This window comes from Malurus melanocephalus, unplaced genomic scaffold, assembly GCF_030028575.1.
Source record: "Malurus melanocephalus ecotype Western Australia unplaced genomic scaffold, MMel_1.1 scaffold_270, whole genome shotgun sequence".
Taxonomy (NCBI): Eukaryota; Metazoa; Chordata; class Aves; order Passeriformes; family Maluridae; genus Malurus; species Malurus melanocephalus.
In genome coordinates this window covers 1-22151 of record NW_026623502.1, presented here as the reverse complement: position 1 = coordinate 22151, position 22151 = coordinate 1, and the positions used below count along the sequence as shown (strand labels likewise).

General features: G+C 36.1%; 1 long non-coding RNA gene across 2 annotated transcripts; it reads left to right on the top strand.

The window, feature by feature from the left end:
* Window positions 1-3442: 3442 nt before the first annotated feature.
* On the top strand, window positions 3443-21399 carry LOC130579382 (uncharacterized). 2 transcript variants are annotated; one of them, XR_008965977.1, is made up of 5 exons: window positions 3443-3541; window positions 4517-4600; window positions 5605-5691; window positions 18953-19050; window positions 21307-21399. It is a non-coding gene; the product is annotated as an uncharacterized LOC130579382 (long non-coding RNA). The 2 variants fall into 2 exon arrangements; XR_008965978.1 differs by lacking the exon at window positions 4517-4600.
* Window positions 21400-22151: the final 752 nt, after the last annotated feature.

Sequence of the window (22151 nt, the reverse complement as noted above, 5' to 3'; positions counted from 1 at the left end):
GTTTCCCTTGTTTTCTCTCATTCTTTCCTTACATATTCACCAGTAGCTTTTGAAATCATTGACCAATTGTAGCCGTTTTTGTAGGAGAGATGGAATCACAGTCTGTAATGTTGCCACAGGTTTTGGGAAAATGGGCAAGCTGGGTAGAGAGAAATGTGTCACTGCTCTCTCTTGAGAGAGATAATGCAATGGGATTTTGGTACTGACCTGTTTTTTTCAGCATGTGTCTGTGTTGGATAGGAGAACAGGGGTTGTATGTGTCATCAGGGCTTGAGGAGAAAGGAAGAACATTGGGCTGTTTTGGAAAGAAATGGGGACCAACCATATAGCGGTGTGACATTATAGAAAAAAGATATCTAATAATATAAAGATTTTAATTTTTAATAATAAAAATAATATTTTTCTATTAGCATAAGAAGAAAAGATATTATTTCCCAAATCAGATTTCCAGTAAGCCCAATCTTCTGTCTTGTARCATGAAGTAACGAGATGAGAAGCAGGAGCTGAACTTCTGTGTAGAATGGCATTTCTTGGCTACTTTCATCTGGCCTATATTTGCATTACCTATTTATCCTTATAAACAGCAGATTGAATTCTACCTGATCATGTTCAACTTGAAGATATTTATCTCAATAGAGAAATGTAGGGTGTCCTGCTAATTGATTTAGAAAAACTTCTCAAAAACTTACTAATGGTAAAAGTGAAGAAAACATTAACAGCTTGTGCTGCTTTAATTTCTAGATAATTCTCTGATGTATAGTACAAAATACGCTTTTCAAGCCTTCAGTAACCATAATCTTCACAAATTTTAATTTATTGATTGCAAGTATTAAAATAGTTAATTTTTAAAATATCATAGTGGACTGCAAATTAAGTGATTTTGACTTGTGCTTATTTTAAAGTAGTTTTCATAGTAACAGCAAATACTCTAATGGAAACTGGTTTTTCCTCTGTTGTGAGTAGAAAATCTAGTAGCAGCATGAATCACAGCTTCCAGGAACTGTCAGAATAGGAATGCAGATTCTTTCTCTGTCTCACACACACACATATACACACTTTCCTGTCAGTTTTAATGTAGTAATGTGATTTAATAAAGTTTTCTTGCCATCTGTGGCATCAACATCCATTGTATGTAATCAAGCTACTACTAGCAGTTGTGTGTTTAAGAACTACGGGTCAGGGTTAGTATGGTAATTCTACTTACAGTTCTCTAACATCTTGGCAATTTTACATGTAGTATATTTTTCTGGAAATGTTTTAGTTGTTAAAATGTTGTATTTAATTTTTTTTATATAGTCTTTTTTTTTTCCAACTCAGAAGCTTTAACTGAACATTTTGTACTGCCCTAAAGCTTGTCATGATGTTTCATAGATAATAAGATAGAGTTTCAGCTTTGAGAAGCTTGTGATCTGAATTTCACTGACATAGAAAATGAGGAGAATGACCTCAGAAAGGGGGACAAAGATTCAAATTAATAAGCAAGTTACAGTGAGTGAATTAAACAAGTTCTCATTTCTAAGAACATGGTAAGATAGACCAGCAACAAGTAATACGAGAATATAGAAGCAAAAGACAGCATAAAGCAAGTCCAAATAATATAGGGGATGGAGGAAAAGAAGCAAAATATTTTGCAGGGTCTGGAAAGCATAATGAAATCAGAAAGGGACTCTCAATCAAGAGGAAGAGTACCTAGAAGGTTTTGGGAAATGGGACAGGGAAAAGATCTGTAGAAACTTACAAATTWTGTAGATGGGTTTAGCTCTTCTGAAGAAAAAGAGACAGGAAAAGGATTTGAGAATATGGTGTTTTGATYAGTTTGGCGGGGAGGCTAGAACATCAATACTAATTAGTATTTGTGTGTATTGTGGGTTTTTTTTAATCCTTTAAGAAATTTAGCTGTCACTGAAACTTGCTTTTAAAAATAAATGACAAAACAATAGACAGCTGTGCCTGAAAATTTTATCTCAGGCATTCGTGTTGCTCTGTCACCTTTTATTACACATGGTTTTTCTACAAGCTGGAGGACTTTGTATGAATGTCAGTGGGACAGTTGAGGGTGGGACTATAGAAGATTTTAACATCAATGGTGATTGACATACTACCACTTTGTCTGTGTCAAGAGGATCACAAAGTTTTTCAATAAAATAACTGAAATGGCTTTTCCAAATTGTTGTAATTAAATTTATACTGCCTTTATAGTGACAATTAAATTTATGGTTGGTTTAGATTAAGTTGATTTTTGTGTTGCCAACATAAGAAATGAAAAATAATCTTTCCTAATTGGGATAGATTTTTTTAAAAATGCATCTGGGCTTCCTGTCCTGTAGAATATAGTTYGCCATTTCTTATCTGTGTACTACTATTTATTCAAAACATTGATTTCTGGCATTAGAATATTTCATTTTGCTACATAGAAGAACAGATATGTACATGATAATGATCTGCGTTTCTTATCCTGTTAGGCCTGGCAGTAGATCTTCCTCAAGCTTTGGTGTTCTTCTTCCCCAGGTTGACAGCTTCTTTCTATGTTGTATGTATTGGGGGACAAGGTGGTAAAGAATAGGGGTTTAGAAGTTACTTTGTTTTGGTTATTTTRTATCAAAGGAAATCTGCCTATCCTTGCATACAATGGAAGGGAATAGACTTACGTATGCCTTAAAGGATATGCTTTGCCATATTCAGCTTTGGGAATGCTGAACAGAAAGTATCAATAGTGTCCAGCAGATTTCCAGCAGGTTGTCATCAGTGAGATTTAATTACCCTGTTGGTTCATGTGTATTTAAAGCACAACACTGTATGTAGGAATACAGGATTTTTGATCTGTAGTAGGTAGGGAGCTATTTCTTCGTTGCATAASTAGAGTATTTGTGTATAGAAATCTCTATTGTATAGTTAGCTTTTGCTCAGAATAGCTTACTGAAATTGTTTTCTCATTAGTGAGGGGAGTTTGTTCTCTAAGAGTTTCAAGCCATGTTTTCCGAAGTCGTTCATGTCCTCCTTGAACCGTAGTACACACAGTTAAGATTTTATTGATGCATTTTCTTTGCATATATTGATGTTCTTAATACAAAGGTCATAATAYAATTCAAAGCAGTTGTATTACAATATTTGTAATATTAATGTTTTGTGGACATCATTACAGCTGTAAATTTCATGTTGCTGTTGGGCTATTGCATTTGTCTCGCAGGTTTGGATTTCAGACAGTGCCAGAGCTGTGTAAAAGGTGGTGTGCAATGTTGAATTTCTCCTTCATGAGTATTTACTGCCTTATATTGAATAGAGGAATTGAAAAAAGGTGAAATTGTGGACAATTTAGGGATGCATATAAAATAACTGAAATGGTGGGAGTGAAAACAGAAATAATCAAGGGCTCACCTCTGCAAGTTGTTTTGAACAGATTAATTTTTGTAGAACTGTGAGGTTTTTTGTTGTTTTTCAGAAGACTGTGCCAAAGAAGACTTTTACTCAGATGACATCACATTTGGACTACTTATGCTACCCACCCACTCTACAAGGCACAATGTATTTCTAGGCAATTTAAGTAAGTATGTAGATTCTATTGCTACTGGAGCAGTAATACTTTACACAGAAACATATCTTCCAACCTTAGGCAAGGTAGACATTCTACTTCCATTTGAGATTCAAATTAATGGTGTGTGTGGGCAAGAATAAACTTCAAATAAGCTTTTTATAAGCTTTTATCCTGTACATTGGAGCATGGAGTGAARCAACTGAACTGTACCTGAACTGCCTTGGAAACTAGAAGGAAGGAAAAAAACAGACCTTATGCAGGCAGTCCCTGGCAATGAAGTGTTTTTATGTGGCCCTGTGGTTTCTAGAGACAAGACTAATATTTTCCCAGGGATTGTGCAGTGAATGAGTGTATGTACTACCATGCTCACTGCTTTTCTGAGTGGGATTTTTTGGGTTTGGATTTTTTTTTTCTTCCTAGAGGCTCTTTTTAAAGTGAAGATGGCCTTAATACCCCTTTCATGTAATGACATAGTAGAGGAATGCATCTTAAGGGGTTCAGGTGCCAATATCTGTTCACATGTCACCTTACTTGTGAATGGGGTCGTATCTCCCCTTTTCCTTGATTAAACACTATGTACTGTCCAGCTGAGGATGGGCCAAGAAGAGCAGATTTTCATCTTTGCAAGATTTGTCCAGGTGTTACCTTGCAGTAAGATTAGTGATTACTTTGTGCACCATGCAGAGAGGAGCACACAAGAGCAGGGTAGTTTGTTTATGGTTCATCTTACGAGCAGCAAAGGGGTTTTGATTCAATATAAAATGAGGATCATGGCCATGGCCCTCTGCAGACTTCATGTATGTGTTTTTTTGCTCAATTTTTCTAAGTAGGTATTACTTTTCAGATGTTATGTTGGTTTTTGACTCAGTCAAAACATATACTTTTATACTGTGTCAAAAAAAATCCCCAAGAAATGGATCTATTTATGTAGATCAGACATGTTGCCAGTCTTGCTGAAATGGGATTTTTTTGTCTTCCTGGCAGAAAGCCTTCCTGTATTCCTAATGGCTTATAATGCATTGGAGGTGTTTGGTCATGCATGAAGTTTGGTCATGAATGGAATTACAGGTAGTAGTGCTTATAGTTAATGATGCTTGACACTTTCTATTTCAGAACTCTGGTTTTAGTTGCTTATAATTTAGTAAGTCTTAAATCTCTGAGTTGTATGTCTCCTTCACCTAAAATTCTATCAAATGTCAGCTTGTGTCTGAGAATGAGTTGAGAGGGAAAAACATATTGTTTTCTTGATGCAAAATGCAATGAAAATCTTGCCACTGGAAAAATAAAGCACCTGTGTATGCTGGAGCCAGCACTCAAGGTTTTAGGAGAAACAAATTGTTTTGCTGCAGTATTAGCCTATTTTTTGGTGCTATCCCAAACTCCTACATTAGGCAGCATGATAGATTTCTGAAAATATGTTTTGTGCCAGTTCAGTGAATTTCCTAAATCCATTTCATCTGTCCAAATCAGATGAGGTAGATATATTCCAAATCCTTTTAGTTGTAACCAGGCAGAGCTACTGAGCATGTTCTAGCTGGACTGTGAGAAGTAAACAGGTCTAATCTCCTGCACTCCATTGTATTGTCAGGTACAAACACTGAGTAAGAAGATTTTCTTCTGTACTCTTTGTGCTTTTCTTTAACCCTATCACCCACCTACTGTAGATTTGGTCCTTCAAATTCTGCTTCAGCAGTGTATTTCCAATACTGTTGTCCAGTTTTTCATTCAACTTTTCTCTCTTCTTTGCTTTTTCTACCTATTGCTACGCTTGTGTTCACAACAGATTATAATAAAATTGATCATTTTGAACAATGTAGGCTGTGTGTGGTTAAAAGTTATGAAATACTTMTTTTTGAGCATTCTGAAAACCTGTGTGTTGTGCATCTTTGGTGTTACTTTTCAAGTAACATTTTTAAACCATGAAGGCCATATTTTTTTCTSAATTGGAAAGGCCTTATATTTAAAATTTTCAAATTATGTATATGTGAAAGTTTGTATGTTTTTCTTAAAAGACAATTATCTTTAGGAATTCCTCTGAAGAGATCTGATTTTTTGTTTTCATCTAAATTTAGCAAATATAGAGAGAAGCCCATTCTTTCATTTGCAAAATCTTCTGGAAATTTATTTGGATGTTGCATACTGAACGTCAGTGAAACTAGGTGAGTCTGAATAATTTGGTTATCTAAGCAACTAATGAATTAATTGTATGTAAAAAAAAAAAAGATTAAAAATCCTATTTTTGACTTACAGTTCTAGGAAAAACTCTGGCATTTAACCTAAAATCTAGAAGATTCAATTATTATATAAATTACATAGCCTAGAAAAAAAGAGGGCAGAGATTAAGAAATATATTCCTGGCTTTACACTTAAGGTGAAAAACTGTGTATACACCAAATGTCTTTTTTYYWRYTTTTTTTTTTAAATGAAGTTCTTCCATTCCATAAATTGTTTGATTAGATTCCCTTAGTATTCTTATGTTCCTGTGGCTGTTCTCTGAGATGGTGTTTACGACCAGGCTAATTTGTTTTACAGTAGACTAATATCCCTGTGTCGTTAATCTGATTTTTCTCAATTCACATAGTTGCTTAACAGTGGATTTAGAGATCAGTTTGAGTCATTTCAGTAAACGCATGATCATCTTTACCCGTATTAAATTTTGTTTGAATAAGGGCAAGTTAAATCACACTAGTAGTGCTTACAAAMCTGTCTCAGCCTATACTAGCTGAATTTCCAGGGAGAAAACAATGCTGACAACTCTGTCTGAAAGTTCAGAGGTGCCAGAATATTTAGTTTTCTCTTACTGTATCTAATAGCACAGGCAATAGGAGGAAATGAATAAATGAATGAGAGAAAGGCTGAAAGAAATAAGGTAGAAACAAGAGAAGTAAAATATTTGATGTGAGAAAATGGGACATAAAAGTTGAAGTAAATAAGCTGAGAAAAGAGAAATAAAGCCTAAGGAACAGGGATATCTAGATTTATGTCTTATGCTGAATTCTGGCATAGGGAAGATAAATTTTTTTGTGGAAGACAGTAGTTTATCATTTATCATGCTGTGTTTTTTGGTTTTTTTCTGTTTTTTTTTTAATTGTGAGACATTATGAAGAAAAAGAGAACTTCTTACAGTCTTTCAGTGCCATCAAATATTGTGTTTTGTGATATGACATCTGTGTTGAGTAGTCTGATTTGAAAAGGTGGTGTATAACTCTGGTCTGTGCATTACCATTGTGATTTGGATGATTTAAACTTCTCTGGAGAAAATCTCTGTGTTGTCCCCCCCTTTACCACTTACTTGCTCAGTGTTTGAACGACATTACTTTGTCAGAAAACTAGTCTGTGGGTTCTGCTGCAGGTGCAAAGTGCTCTTCTGTTTCTACTGGGAACATACAGTTCTGCATCAATCATGAAATTCCTGGAAAAATTTGAATGGTCCATATGATAGTAATGTTTGCTTCTGGAGACAAGATGAAATCTAATCCAAAATAAACYCTCTTGAACAGCTAGCATAGGAGTGTCAGCACCAGCTGCTTTGATCTACTGATCYGTTTCTACGGTTTCAGATTGCTTTCTAATGGGGAAGGGACAGAGCCAAAATTGTTCACTTTGGTTGTAGGTCAGTAGATGAGGGCAGTGAACATTTAAGATAAGTATCTATGCTACAAATGCAGCTATAAGTTAAGGTAGTACTTTTTGTTTTTATATAGGTGCTATATATATGTATATACTGGCTATATATGCTATATATATTTATATAGCACCTATATATATTGAGATATTTCAAAGTGCTGGGAACATTTTTTTGTAGTTTTTGTTAATATAAAGTGTCAGTGAAACACGTAAGTACTGTAAATGACAGTGGTCCAAAAAACGACAGTTACTAAATGACAGTTATGTACTATAAATGACAGTTACTAAATTGTAACTGCCTTTTGGAATTCTGATCAATTACTTTGGGATTTTTTCCATGCTTATATTTTTAAATTGTTAAACAGAGGAGTCTTCTGCTTTCTATTATTTTTATAATTTTTTTGTATAGAATTCTAAAGATTGTATTCTTCCCATCCCAAATGTTTTGTTGGAGCTGCTCATCTGCATTGAAAAAAAAAACACCCCGGGACCACTGTTTTATGGCAGTCATTAAGTAAGAGGAAGATGAAAAATGTGGTGAGGTCTTGACAGGTGTTTGCTGTTATTACTCTTCTGTGCCTTGAGGTGTCATGAATCATGACAAASTTTTAACCTGGAATGAATTCCTCAGTTGCTAGGGTTTTGAAAATCTAAGTAATATTTAGTTGCTCGTGTTAAATCATTTTGTCTTGAAGTAACATTAGAAAAAGTACTCTCCATCTGCCCTGTCTAATTTTAAGTTCAGAGATTCCCAAGAATTTTGTATGCTTAATGGTAGTATAACATCCTACATACCTAAGCCAGTGATTCAGACTAAATTCAGTTATGTTTCCTGTTTATTAGATCTTTGCAGAATCTAGACCTTGGCTTTCAACATTTTTTCCAGAAAGTTTCCAAAATTCAATTAAGATTTTTGTTGTTAGGGACATTTTAACCTTCAGCCTTTTAATATAATCATTTAAACCCACCAAAACCATTAAGGTTGTAGCAGGACAAGTAGCAGTGGCATTTTGGAACTGTTTGAAAAAAAATAATTTGCTTTAATAAAAACAAGTTATTTGCACTATTATTTAATTTGTTCAAAATTGAGATACAAGCCTCAATTTAAAATGAAGAAAAATGTTGAGAGTCAGAATGTGAGAGTTGCTAGTCAGTAAGTTATGAAGATTCCTTATTATTTTAAGTAATCTTGTCTTAAGAATATTGCACTGTTATGTTGAAGTGCTCAATTTGTGTATTTTTTAATTAGTTTGGTACAAGCAAACTGCTCCAAGCTTTAATGTGTACTAAAATACAATACAGCTGTTTTCATTAGCCTGTTGGCATATTGTCTGAATTCACTTACAATTTCAGGATTGCCTGCAAATATTGATAGCTTTTTGTATTCCTTTCCTTAGTACTGTGTTTATTAGACCACTAGCAAACTCCTAGCTCCTTGAAACCATTCTTACAACATGGTGAGAAGCAAATGAAAGAAAGCCTGATTGTAGTTTTGGGTTTTGATAACTGATACATTAATTGTAAATTGAAATCGCTATAATGCTTTTATAAATAACTGCTTAGTGTTGCTTCTTGTTAATAAAGTGGGAAAAGAGCCTGTGAGGGAGAACCAGTGAAGGGGCCTTGGTCCCAGCAGTGAAAGGCTCTGATGGTGGGAATGACTGCCAGTGTGGCTCCTGGACGGTCAGACAAGGAACTGTTCTTAAAAGTGAGATCTCAGGAGTGCAGAAAGGACTCTGGGAGGCAGGAAATAATCACTCAGAGACCTATGTCTTGGTGCATAGAACTTACGTGGTCTGATCATTCTGTGAAAGAAAAACATGAGGATTGTAAAACAGAAAAATTTAAGAACTGAGGAAGAGAGTTTAAAGTTAATGCAAATGTAACGTGGAGTCGTAAGTAATTGGTATGATTTTGTGTTGAATGATACAGGTGGTAAAAAGGACTAGTAGTTGTCACAGAAATAACTTTGAGGACTCACTTGAAACTTGGTAGGGTTTATATGGGGTATCAGGACAGAATCTAAATTTGCAAAAAAAACCAAAAAGGAGCTGAATTTTTGACCTTTCCCCCCGCCTTAATCTAATCTTGAAAATTTTATATTAAATTTTGTAGCAGCAAAGTTTAAAACAGCTTGGTGTAGCGTTTCCTGTTGTGTTTTGTCTTTCAGTCAATATCATGATCTTAAAATATTTGAAAGAATGGGAGATACATGACAGAATATTTCTTATGAGCATTGAATTAGTCTGCAAGGTACTGAAATCCTTCTTTATATAAGTTCCCAGTGCCTGAAGAGTAATATCATGATAATTTATGAACTTAATTTGCAATTAAATTGACTGGACCAAACATTTTAAAGATACTTCTGATATATGGGAACAAGGAATTTGTTGTATGTCTTGTGCTGTTTCTCTGGTGACCCTCAGAAGGTGATTTCAGTAGGTTTTCTGCACTTGATTGGCASAAGCTCTGAAAGTTTCAAAGGAGGAGTGCATGCTACTACTGCTCAGGRGAATGAAGAAAAAGTGAGAAAATTTGTAATCCATATAAATGGATAATGTTTTAGGAAGACAATGCTAAAAAATGTTAAATGTTACAGTATCACTTCAAACTATAATTTTTCTTTGATCTTTGTTTCTTGATCATTCAGAAATTCAGTTGTGTTCAGTGCTCTAATGTTTGAATTAAGATACTCTTCCTTTATTTCCATGTAAGAGCATATACAGAAAGATTACAGTAAAATTAAATTAAATTTGGAGTTGATTTTATATGCTTTTCCCCATTGTTGTGTTGCTGTTTCTGCTTAGTTCATGCAGCACTCTSTCTTTTGTTACAATAATTTTTTTGTTACAATAATTTTGTACCATTGTTCCTACCTGAACAAGTCCAATGACTGACTAAATGATGGCTGATTCTATTTCCTTTGGATTGTTACTCATRGCAGGGTGGCAGAAGGATACTTGGCATCTACACCCAAAGTGGTTACAARTGGGTTTGCAAAAGTTTCTAGGGACAAGAAAAGTAAACTTCTTTTGTCTYAGTTTTATTCATTCTTTACCAAGACAAAAGTTGAAATATTTCCTCTCTGTATCAACTGCAGAATTCTTCTGGTTGGTTGTTGGTTTGGGGTTTTTTTTTTTCCCCTTTCCCTGTTAAGGCACTTCTTGCCTTTGTCATATGAAATACTTGTCTTCTGTCTCAGGTCTTGTAATTGATGTAATATTGATGTAATTCCAGTTATGCCTAGACTTCTGCTGAAAGTTCTGCCAGAAGAGTAACTCTAGYGTTTTCTTTAGTGAGATTAAGGCTTGGAATTCTGTAAGTATAGTGTTGAGTTTTTATTTACAGTACAAACTTGTTTTTTCAATGACAGGTAGTTGTATTGAGGTATAAACTGAAGGATCTGACAGATCCTAGAATGATAGAAAATTTAATTCTTCGTTAAGGCTTGTTAACCGTATGAATATAACAGTAAGCATGCTAATGCAGAAGTGTGTTTTCCACATTTTTTTTTTTTGATAGAATGATAGAAGGCTTGATTAGGAAGAGACCTTAAAGATCATCCAGTTCCAGTCCCCCTCCTGCATGAGTAGGGAATGCCATTCAGTAGATCTGGTTGCTCAGGGTCCACATCCAACTTGGCCTTGAATAGTTCCAGGGATGGGACAGCGATAACTTCTCTGGGAAACCTGTTCCAGTGCCTCAGCACCCTCTGAAGAAGGAWTTTCTTCCTAACATTTAATCTAAATCTTTGCTCTTTTAGTTTTAAACTGTTTCTAATTGTTCTTTAATTATCTGCTCATGTAAAAAGTTGCTTTCCCTCTTTTTAAGCCYCCTTCAAGTGTTGTTAGGTTGCAGTGAGGTCTCTGGAGCCTTCTCTGCTTCAGGCTGAAGAACCTCCGTTCTCTCAGCCTGAGTTCATGGGAGGGATGTTTCAGTCTTCTGATCATCTTCGTGGTCTCTTCTGGGTCTGCTCTAACAGGTCCATGTCTTTCTTGTGTTGAGGATCCGAGAGCTTGATGTAGTCACCCCTTGTCACAGGCCTTCATCTGGACATAGARCCATTGACCACAGCTCTGGCYGTGTCCATCCATCCAGTTTGCTCTTCCACCATTCAAACCCATGTCTCTCCCATTTGGAGAAAGGATGTTGTGTGGGACCATGTCAAAAGCCTTACAGAAGTCTAATTAGATGGCATTGGTTGGTCTTAACCTTGTCAACTGTTACTGTTGTTCCAATCATAGAAGACCACYAGACTGGTCAAGCATCATTTGCCCTTAGTAAAGCTGTGCTGGCTGTCTCTGGTCATCTCCTCGTGTTACATGTGCCTAAAATTGCCTCCGGCATCTTCTCAGACACAGAGGTGAGGCTCACTGRTCTGTGGTTTCCCGCGTCTTCCTTTTTCCCTTTTTCTAAAAGTAGGACTGTTGTTTCTGTTTTTCCAGTTACCAGGGTTTTCAAGTGACCGCCATGGCTTTTTAAATATGATGGAAAGTGGTGTGGCAGCATCATCTCATAAGGTCCAATAGACTTGTGGCTATTCAGTTTCATCAGGTGGTATCAAACCTGTTCTTATAGTGGAAATACACTGAAATGACCATTCCCTAGTACTTCCCTTGTTTTGTTTTGTTTGGTTTTTTTTTTTTTTTTTCAGCTACGTCATTCATTTTCCTTCAGTTACTATTTTGTGGTCTCCAAAATGATGTGCAGGACTTCTGGGGAAAGTGGGTGGAGGTAGGGCGAAGGAGCTGCTTGTTTGGTAATTTTTGACTTGGACTGCACTTCAGTGTTGTAGCTTAAAATTTTCCAACTTCAGTGTTGTAGCTTAAAATTTTCCAATTTTATGGAAATGTGAAGTCTCACTTCTTTCTTTTTGAAGATGCTTCTCAGTGAAGTACACTGCCTACTCCATTCTTCAGGCAGGCAAACAGTCCACTCTTCACAAAAGCTTTATAGAATAATTTAGCTATGCATGAGTCACCCATGCTGGGAAATTTAGGCATCAGAAGCACTTCCACAGCTGCACAAATCATGAATTGTGCAATCAACTTGTAGAAAATAAAGTGATGACTAGCACTAAATATTTTTTAAAGTATTTTACTTACATATATGCATTTCTACATTATATAGATAATTAAGTTTCAGATAAAATATCAGCTTTCTGAAACACCTGTTACATGTTTCTGGGTGTTGCTGTTAGCAACTGTTGTAATTTTTTTTTTTAATTATGTCCATTTGTATACCTGTGGAATTCTAAGTATTACAAATAGCTGCTGTTGTTATAAATCATTCATCAAATTTTCTAAGTTTCATGTTAGTAATTTAGAGAAATATCCTTGTATAAGTATCTGTACAGAGGATCATCCTGAAACCATCCAGGTGATGCTAATTAACATGCTATTTGATAGGTTGATAACTAAGCCACACATCAGGTATATATATTTATAGTTTTCTTGAGATTCCCAGTGACTCTAAGGCTGAGTTCCAGGTTTGTTTTCGTACAGAAGCTGATCCATGAGTCTGGATCAGTATCAAAGTAAGCTTATAAAAGTAAGCTCCATTACTTACAAAGGTAAGCTCCATTGTGCCCAGAAGTTTTAATTTGCCATGGATTGCCATATGAGATGCAGCAGTGCATGGGAGAGTAAAGATGTTTCATTTAAATATTAAGCGGGCTTCTCATGTAGTAGCTACAATGCTCATTTCTTTGAGTACAAATTGAATCTCATTTTTTCGAATTTTGTTCTCTGGTTGTTATTTAACATATGATGTAGGTCAGCATGAAATGGCATTGTTGCCAAAAGATCTCTATAACCTGGCCTGGTGATTCACTGCTTCCTCTTCCTCTGTGCCAACACAGCTTTTGGGCAGTTATATGTTAAAACAAATACAGTTTATTTAGCTGAATGAAACAACATTTGGGTTAGTTTTGTGCTGGACCAGTTTTAGGCTGTATTGGTTGATGACGTACTAATGCTAGCTGAAGAGAGGGAATTTAATGTGGCCATGGAAATCAGTGTGGAATCACTCGATCAGAGTAATGATCAAAGGCTAACATTATGAAAACTTTTGGTTTGATTAAGGGAATTGGTAAAAGTGCTTACAAACTGTAAGCTTACAAGCTGTTAGGATGTGAAGTGCCTGGTCTCTATAGCCATATAGTTACCTGTGCAGTCTGTGTGTGTATTGCTCTTGCTATCTTTCATATGATAATTCTTCATCTGTGGACAGATTCAGATGAAGTATTTAGTGTTATTTCTTCCACATTCTTGGTAAATACCCTGACCCTGAGTTAGGGGTAAGTCTTTGTCTCCTATTTAAAGAAAACCCACTAACCAAAGGAAAAAGCGCAAAATAAAATAAGCAAAAAGCCCCCAACAGAACAAAACCACCCACAAAAATCCTTTGAGTTCATTCTGTTGAGTTGTCTGGCGTGGTGTGCCACTTTCCCTGTGAGTCCTTCATCGCTTTTTCATGTGGGCATAACTGAGAAATGGTAAGATGTTTCTGGATGTGCCAGATACTATTATCTTAAAGGAGTAAGTTGATGCGATAAAATAATTTAATATCCCTTAAAACTGGTTTAAGACTCATAAGCTATGTCCTTTATGGACTGTAAAGGATGAGGATGAAGCAAGGCAGCAAGTAAGATTACGACAACCGGGAGCTTCAAAAGAGCTAACTTTTGCCTCTTCAGGGTTCTTTTTGAAAGAATCCCATGGGAATAGGAGTCCAAGAGAGCTTGTTGACTTTCTCAAGGCTCGAGAGCAATGAGCAAGAAATCGGGCAAAGGGGCCAGGAGACCTCCATGAATGAAGAACTCCTGTCATTTATTCAAGTGTAATAAGAAAATACACAGGATATGAAAGCAGGGTCAGACTGCTTGGAATCAACATAGAGAGCTTGTCAAATTTGAAATAAGACAGGAAGGGCCAAAAGCCATTTGAAATTAAATCTGATCACGGATGTCAAGGACATCAAGAAGGGCTTCTTCAAATACATTAAAAAAAAAAAAAAGAAAAGTGTAGGATAATGAGGGCCCATTATTAAATGGAAGGAGACCCTGGTGACAGAGGATGCAGAGAAGGTGGAGACACTGAACGCTTTCTTTGCATTGATCCTCACTGACAAGACGAGCCCTCTGGAATTCTGAAGTTCAGAGGCCTGACTTTACTGCTCACCTGACTCATCCCTCAGGACTGTAAACTTCACTAGTGTGTGATTGCTGTAGCCCAGCTGAAGGTCTGAGGCTTGTTAGGGCTTTCTTGCATGCAACTACGCTGCAATCCGGACCAAGAGTAGAGAGCTGCACTGTACTAGGGAGGTAGCTATGGGGCTCACCTCTGTGTTCAGTAAGGGGAAGGAGATACAGACTACAAAGAGTGGAATAGTCACAGCACAACAGCTGGTTAAGCAGAGATCACCCAAATGATCTGGAGCAGAGCAGTGATGGGAAGGAGTGTTTTCTTTAACTATGAGCTAGAGATATGGCAATTGCAAACTATGTTCAGTCCCAAGTCTGAGAAATCTCTTTCCTGATGGTGGGAGAGTCTAAAACATAAAGCATGCTGGAGAGAATTGCTTTCTCCTGTGACCCTCATAATTCATGTTCGTATGAAGATAGTATCTGCAGTGACTTTTGACCAGACTTGTTTGAGCAGCTTGCTTAGGTCTATTACCTTGTCAGGGAGTAGACCAGGACACATTGGTGTGATAAACCGTTTCTAAGAATTTAATCTCTCTTTACCTCTGATGTTACATTTTGTGCTATTCAAGCTGATCTGTAGCCTCTCCTAGCTTCTGTGGACTCTATATGAAGTTAGGCAAATAGTATGCATTCTTCTAAACATTATTATAGCTCAAACCTGTGATATCACTGACTACTACAATAACTGGCCTCCTAACAGGCATTTCTTCTCTCCTGTAGACTGCTTGGACTTACTCTCTTCCCAAAAGTCCTTCAGGAGGGGACATGAGACTGCCATTCAGGTAATGGCATCCCACACCATGACTCTTATGTTCTACTACCCTTTCTCCATTATATGTCCTTGTCTATTCCCTGAGAAGGTGATGGACCTAGGGAAGCTGCTCGTCCACTGCAGACTACTCATAGCCACTCAGAAATTGTCCTATTAAAAGCCATCTGGGATCTATCTGTGCTAGAAGGAGCTCTTGGTTGTCCTGTGAAGCACTGGAAGATGAGCACCTGCTGATATAGCGTACTTCATCTACAAAAAATGACATTTCTAGGATCTGTCTTCTGCACAAGTACAGACCAAAAACTTGTTTTGTTGATGTGGTAGAGGAGAGGTTGCAATATGTGACTATTCCTAGCTGTGGAATAACCTTGCCAGCTGCAAAGTTTGAACAACATTCCTTGAAATTCATTTTAGGTCTATCTTCTGGTAATTTTTTTTTTTAAATTGCCTTTTTTCTTGGTGAGGTAAAAAAGGAGATGTGCCAGTTTTTAAAAAATAGTATTTTCACAGATAGCTTTTGATTAGTAAGAAAAGATTAATCAGTCATTACCCTAATTTGCTTTCTGTTGGTGTATATATCATTGCAAGCAAAGGAGCAACTATCTTGAAACCAGCTTGCTTCTTCTATTAGACCAAACTATATATGATTAGAGACCAGGTTATCATTTATCTGTCTAAAAATCTCTTGCTCTGTACAAAAGTCTATGGTTCCTGGAGAGAACTAAGCCCCAGAGAAAATTCTTCCTCTTCTCCTCTCTTCTACCCAACCTCCAAAGGAGAGAAAGGTAAAGAGAGAAAGGATTGGGCTGGAGGTAAACCAATGAAGCAAAGAGCAAAATTGAAAAAATGAGTGAAAGTGATAGTGATGTGCTGTGCAGGAGATAATAGCTGGACCTCTGCTTCTCCCAGTTATAATGTAATGTCCTACACAGTCCTGGAGTAAAACCCCAGAAGTTCTTAACCCAAATGATCAGAAGCACATGGAAAGGAGTATCAGATAAATTTATAATTATCCTCAGAATCTCTAAAATGAACAGGGCTCCTGGTGCTGTGCTTACATTGGAAGTCAGGTTTTGCTCAGCTATTTCTTCAGTGATTATAATAACTAGTTTGTTCCCCTGGCAAAATTGGATTATAGCACAGAGATCAGGTTGTATTAAACAAGTTAATCTGTTTCTGTTTGATGAAAGTGTAGTGTTGGAAAACTGTGTTGCTTCATATGTTTTTCCTGTGTTGTTCCCTGTGTGCAATTATTTGTCTTAATAATACAAGCCACCTTGCAATTCTGAGGGCTGTAATCTACAAAATCATGTATTAATTGTATGCCTTGACATAAATTTTACGTAAATCAAGGCTTTTCTATAAAAAAATTTTTATAGTATAAGGGCAATAGTGATTCTTCCTCAAAAATACTTATCATTGTTACGATTAGGGTGAAGTGCTGGGGACATAGCAATTCCAGTTACTCTATACAAAATGAAGTACAGGCAATGCGTTCACCATCATCCCATTCATTTTTCAGTCCAATCCTGACAGAACATCTGTCATGAGCAAGACTCTACTGTAATTTCACAGTTTGTTCAGTCTTTGAATTTGTTTCCAATATTTAATCTTACCAATATGCATGCCAATATTGATAATAAAATTGAACTAAAGGCACTGAAATTCTTTCAGTATAAAAAAATCGATTTTTTTTTTTATCAGATATTGTGAGCTTTTCACTATTACCTTAGGTTTATGGCTTATGCATTATGACTTCTTGCCCTGTAAGTTATTGAGAACTGTTTCTGTTTAGCCAAGCAATGACTGGGGACCCAATACCTTACTGCCTCTCCATGAGTGATAAGTCAGCACAGTGCAGAAGTTGCGGTATTGCTAGTTTTTGTAATTTTTCTGCGGATTGAGCAATTCTGTGTAGTACTGGTTTTCATATCCATGGCAGCTACTAAGATTTTTGATTGAGGACCTCAGCTTCCTTTAAGACAATAAGTTTCTAGCCGCCTTGGTTACAGAGAAGTTTTGAAAACATGCCTGAATGTGTACAAAAGACATAGTATCAAGAGACAGATACACWTAATTAWTTTTWWAAAAAAAAAAACCTACCGAGTTCTGCAGACAGAACAATGACCTTTGAGCACTTGTGGCTGCCAGTGCTGGCATGTAGGCGTTTTAACCTTTCTGCTGGCTTTTACACGCATGCCATTTCTACTGAGTTAGAGATCCATGTGGTTTTGGTAACAAAAGCTTTTCCACTGTGATTAGCTTCTCTTTTGGTCTGATTTAAGCTTGTGTTCATTTATGATATAAACATATTCCCTTTCTGCTCTTCATAAAATCTTTTTGAAATATGTGTAAAAGCTTCCTTTTTTGACATTGTAAAATGTGGTTCTGTGCTTAAGACCTGTGATGTTTATCTTAAGTGTTTAACGGTGATTTAAAAAAAATGCATCTCTGCATAATGCACAGAGGAGATCTAAAATTTTCATTGTTACAACTCTGTTAGGCACTCGGGTGAGAGTTGGCAGAGTTGTTCGCCTCCAAGAGATTTAAAAATAGTGGTTTCATGTTGCAGACTTCCATTGGGCTCTTTGTCACTATTAATGTTTGCACTTGTCAAATGGAACAAAACAGAATAGGAGAGGAGGCTGTAAGCACCTAAAAAAGTAGGTCAATGGGCCAGCAGGTTATTTGGCCAGACAAGAATGAGTGGCTTCATTGAATCATGCTGTAATTGTTTTTCTCCTGTTGGCAGGTTGTTTAGCTGTGCTTTAACTTCCTATGTTAATATTTACATCTGTTTTTTAACCACTTAAGAACCTCTGTTAGGTGCAGGAGAAGGCCCTTAACTTTTTGATTCTAATAAGTGATAATTCTGGTGTTCTTCATGAAAGTAATCATTACATTTAAGGGTAGCATAGCCTTGATTTATAGATCCCAGCTTCCTTTTAAGAATTTATTATGCTTTAAAATACAAATTTTCAGAAGTGGAAGAAGTACATTTTACAGTGAATTTGTTTTATTTTAAGACCAGTAAACAAGGCAGATGGAAAGAGGATGAAGATGAGGTGAAAAAAAAAAAAGATTTAATGTTGCTTAAAAATGTGGAAAGAGGCATGGTTCAAGGAAAGTAACCATGAATGAAATGTAATGGTATGAGGAGACTGGAAGTAGGTGATGACTTATGTCAGTGCCGAGTTTTTGTGTGGAGAAAATGCAGTTGTGAAGTAAGTTTGAAATGTATTCTAGGAATTGATTTTGAAGTGATTTTTCAAAGAAAGAGTTAATGGCTATGTTTGAGGGAGTAGCAATAATGCAACTGGGCAACTTTGCTAATTGTCAACTGCAGCATTCTACACATTCTGGAGTCCTGAGAATAATAATTTTGGAGACTTGGGGAGGAGAAGATGTAACAGAGAAAGCCAGAAGATACCCTAATAAGGACCTCAGTGAAAAGGTGTTTAAAAAATTGTGTACAAATATACTTTGTAGGTAGCAAGTGGAAATAAAGATGTAGATGGTATGAGTGATACGAAATTCAAAAGTGGAAAGGATATTAAGACTTAAAGATAGGCATAAAATGATAGCTTAAAATCAAGATGAAACTGTGTCAGAATATCCTGCTTATCAAGAAGAACTTTAAAGCAAGGTTCAATTCAGATAATAAAATAAGTGAGATACTTTTAATAAGCAGAATATTGCATTTAGAGGTTACTCTTGCTCAAGCGATTGCTTGTCTTTTTTAAAAAATAAAGAAGTGATAATTTTTAAAATCACTATTTAAAAGCTCCCCCGTTTTTTGTTTTTTTTTTGACAGTTCAGAATTTATTTTGTGCAGAAGAGGGTACATCTTCACAGGAACCAAGTTTCATCCCTAGACCCCAGACTTGTAACACAAGTTCCAAAGTGCAAAAGGTAAAACAGTGTTCTTTTCTTATAATTAGTAAGATTCCCTTGGCTTTCAGTTATCAACACTGAAGGGCTGAGTAGCAGAGTTAAGTAGTGTCTTTTGTTCTTCAGAACAGGACTGAATCTCAGAAACAGATGTAGTCCTTTATTTATCTGGTGATTACTTTCAACTTGAGTGGTTTTGTTGAAATTATCTCTGCAGTCTTATCTTTGGCATGTATAAGCACTGACAATGTTCAGTGTCTTGCAAATTTGGATGCGAAGATAGAAGGGTCAGATCTTGAAAGATGGGATACAAATGTGCTACAGGTGCATTTTGTGTACTTTTTCAGTACTTTTGTATACAAGATCTAGGTTGCTGGTTCTGGTGTAGGATCTGTATGCTGTAATGAAAGATTTTGTTGAATTGTAGGAATTGAGTGCTATGTTAAAAGGAAAATAACATTTAACTTCTGATTCTGCGTAATAAAGATGTCTGTTATATCACAAGTGAAGTTTTTTTGTATTTAGCTCTGCAGGTATTTTTCTTTCGTAGATTAACGGAAATGTATAATTTGTCCTACAGAATTTCATACTGCTCTTGATGCCTATAATTTTAGGTACCAGTTATGTATAAAAATTAACACGGGGCTAGAAATGTAATTAGCACATAGCTGTATTATTACTTACCATGGAAGCTAAATGAAAACAAGTTTATGGGTTTTGTCTTGATTTTAAACTTAGTTCCATACCAGGCATGGTAGTTAGATTTTACTTCTGAGCAACCTGTCTATTGTGTACTTTGGACAAATATTTGAACAGACACTTCATGATGATTTACTTTTCTCATCCCGTTTATGGCTGGTTTTCAAATGGCACACCTCTGTCACTTGGCCAACTAATTTGGGAAGTTTAATTCGTCTGTATGGCCAATGCAGTTGTTACTTCGAAGATTTGGAGGGAAAAAGTGATTTGCTGCCTGTGTAATTTCATAGCACTAGATTTTGGATAGTAAAGGCAAGACAAAGGTGGGCTGTACTAACTGAGAAAGTGGGGCATTTGGGCAAAAATGCCACCACATCTTGTGATGTGCCTTGAAAGAGATGGTGCTGCAGTACTGCTCTCCCATTTACTTTCCTTCTGCACTCAAGTTATGAAACTTTGTGGTGAAATATCTAGTCTTGTGAAGGAAACCTACAAAGGAGGTGACTGTTGTAGACGCAGACACAATTTGGTTGAATCACAGGCTTTTTTCATCAGTCCTCTCATCATGTATTTGCTGCCATATTTCTTGTGGTATTGATGCTGTAAGTTCCACTGGGTTTTGTACTCTTGAGGGACAAACAAATCCTGTCTTCTCAAAAAATAGTAAGTCATTAAATGGACTAAAATAGTCTCCTTTGAAATAAATGCAGTGCCTTTTTACTATTAAGTTTGTAGTCTACTAGAAGTTCCTGAAGATCTGCAAGTTCAGCTGGTATACAAAACTTGCTGCATGCAGTTGTTTCCTAATTATTGCCAATGTTACAATCTTACTGCTCCATGTGAGCAGCCTCTGACAGGTGACTTCCATATGAAAGGAAAGGATTTAATTGTGTTGATTTATGTTTGACTTTAGCCTTTTCATTATCCGTGTTATATTCCTTCTACCACTTAATATTTTGTTCACATTCTTAATTCAAAGTCATATGCACATCTGGAAAACCAAAAACTTCCTGTCATAAGTGGCTGCTTTATGAAATGGTCAGAAGAACTGTCTGACAGTGTGGAGGTCACATTCTAATTGATATGTTAATGTTGTCATTTCATATGTCTATTATAACAATGTGCTCAAGAAAAAAACAGCAATAAGAAATAAATTAGAACTGTGAAATACTATATCCCACATGCTTCCTCTTAGCACTGTTTCTAAATAGAATGTACTCCTGAGTGTATTTTACATCTGTTCAGCCTGCAAAACTCTTAAGAGTTTTTAAAGAAAAAGTTAAAAAGCTATATCTGAATTCAGAGTCATAAACATGTTTGTATTGATTTAGTACAGACTTATTTACTGTATTCTTTAATAATGTTCTCTTGAAATCTGTCATGTAAAATGAGGTATTAAGGCCCAGGTTATGATGGTAATGGAGACTGCTTTAGAGAAGGCAGGAGGGCAAATCAGAAGGTTGGAAGAGGGGGGAGGATTAGGAACAGCTTATAGAGCAAATGAAAACTTCATTGTACTCCCATGAAGAGCCTGTTTTTTCCTTCAGTCATATTTTGTTATTTTTTCTTCTCTTTTAGGCAAACGTACAAATGTCTACCACAAGACTAAAGTGTGATATGTTATGTTTTTTACCATAAGCACCCATAAAATGAGCTCCATTGCAGACAGGTATGTTGATAGATATGGAAAGTTTTGGGAAAATTACTGTTCATTTCTTTCTTTAATAGTCTTAATATGGCTAATATATTTAGATGCTAATTTATGCAAGCATTTAAAGAGTGAGGTTCTGGCTATTTTTGACAAAATTAGTTTGGTAGTTATTTTGTGGTCACTGGAAAGTGTGATTTCAATTGCTTAAGGTTAATCTTAAAACACATTACTTGTTTTGAGCCATGGATTAACATCTGTGCAAGTTAAGCTGTTTTAATGTTTACTTGAACTTTTTATTTTTTTAGTACTTTAGTTCTTGATTAAGGAAAGCAAATACATTTAAATGATTAGTGTTGCTGTAGGTGATAGTAAAGTGACCTGCTAACCTATTTCAAGGGAAAAGTAATACTGAGGCATGTTTTCAAGGGAAAAGTAATAGCTGAGGCATGTTTTCTACTTGATTCCTTGAGCTGCACTCTCATGCCAGCTTAGGTGAATGTCTGGCCTAAGTATTCTGTGTGTTACTGTTTTTGAGAGTTCTTGCAATGAAACTTGCATCTGATTTACAGCAAGTTTGACGTGATTGAAATAAATAACAGTAAAAGCAAAAAAAACAACCAATGAAACCCCCCAAAAGAAAACAAAAAAACCGACCAAAAAACCCCAAAACTTTTACAATGCTTGTCTAAATTGTCAGTTCTTCTAGTGAAGTTTTGTGGCATCTCACTGAAAGTTCAGCTTTTAAAATGCATTAATTGCTTCTAAAAGCTTT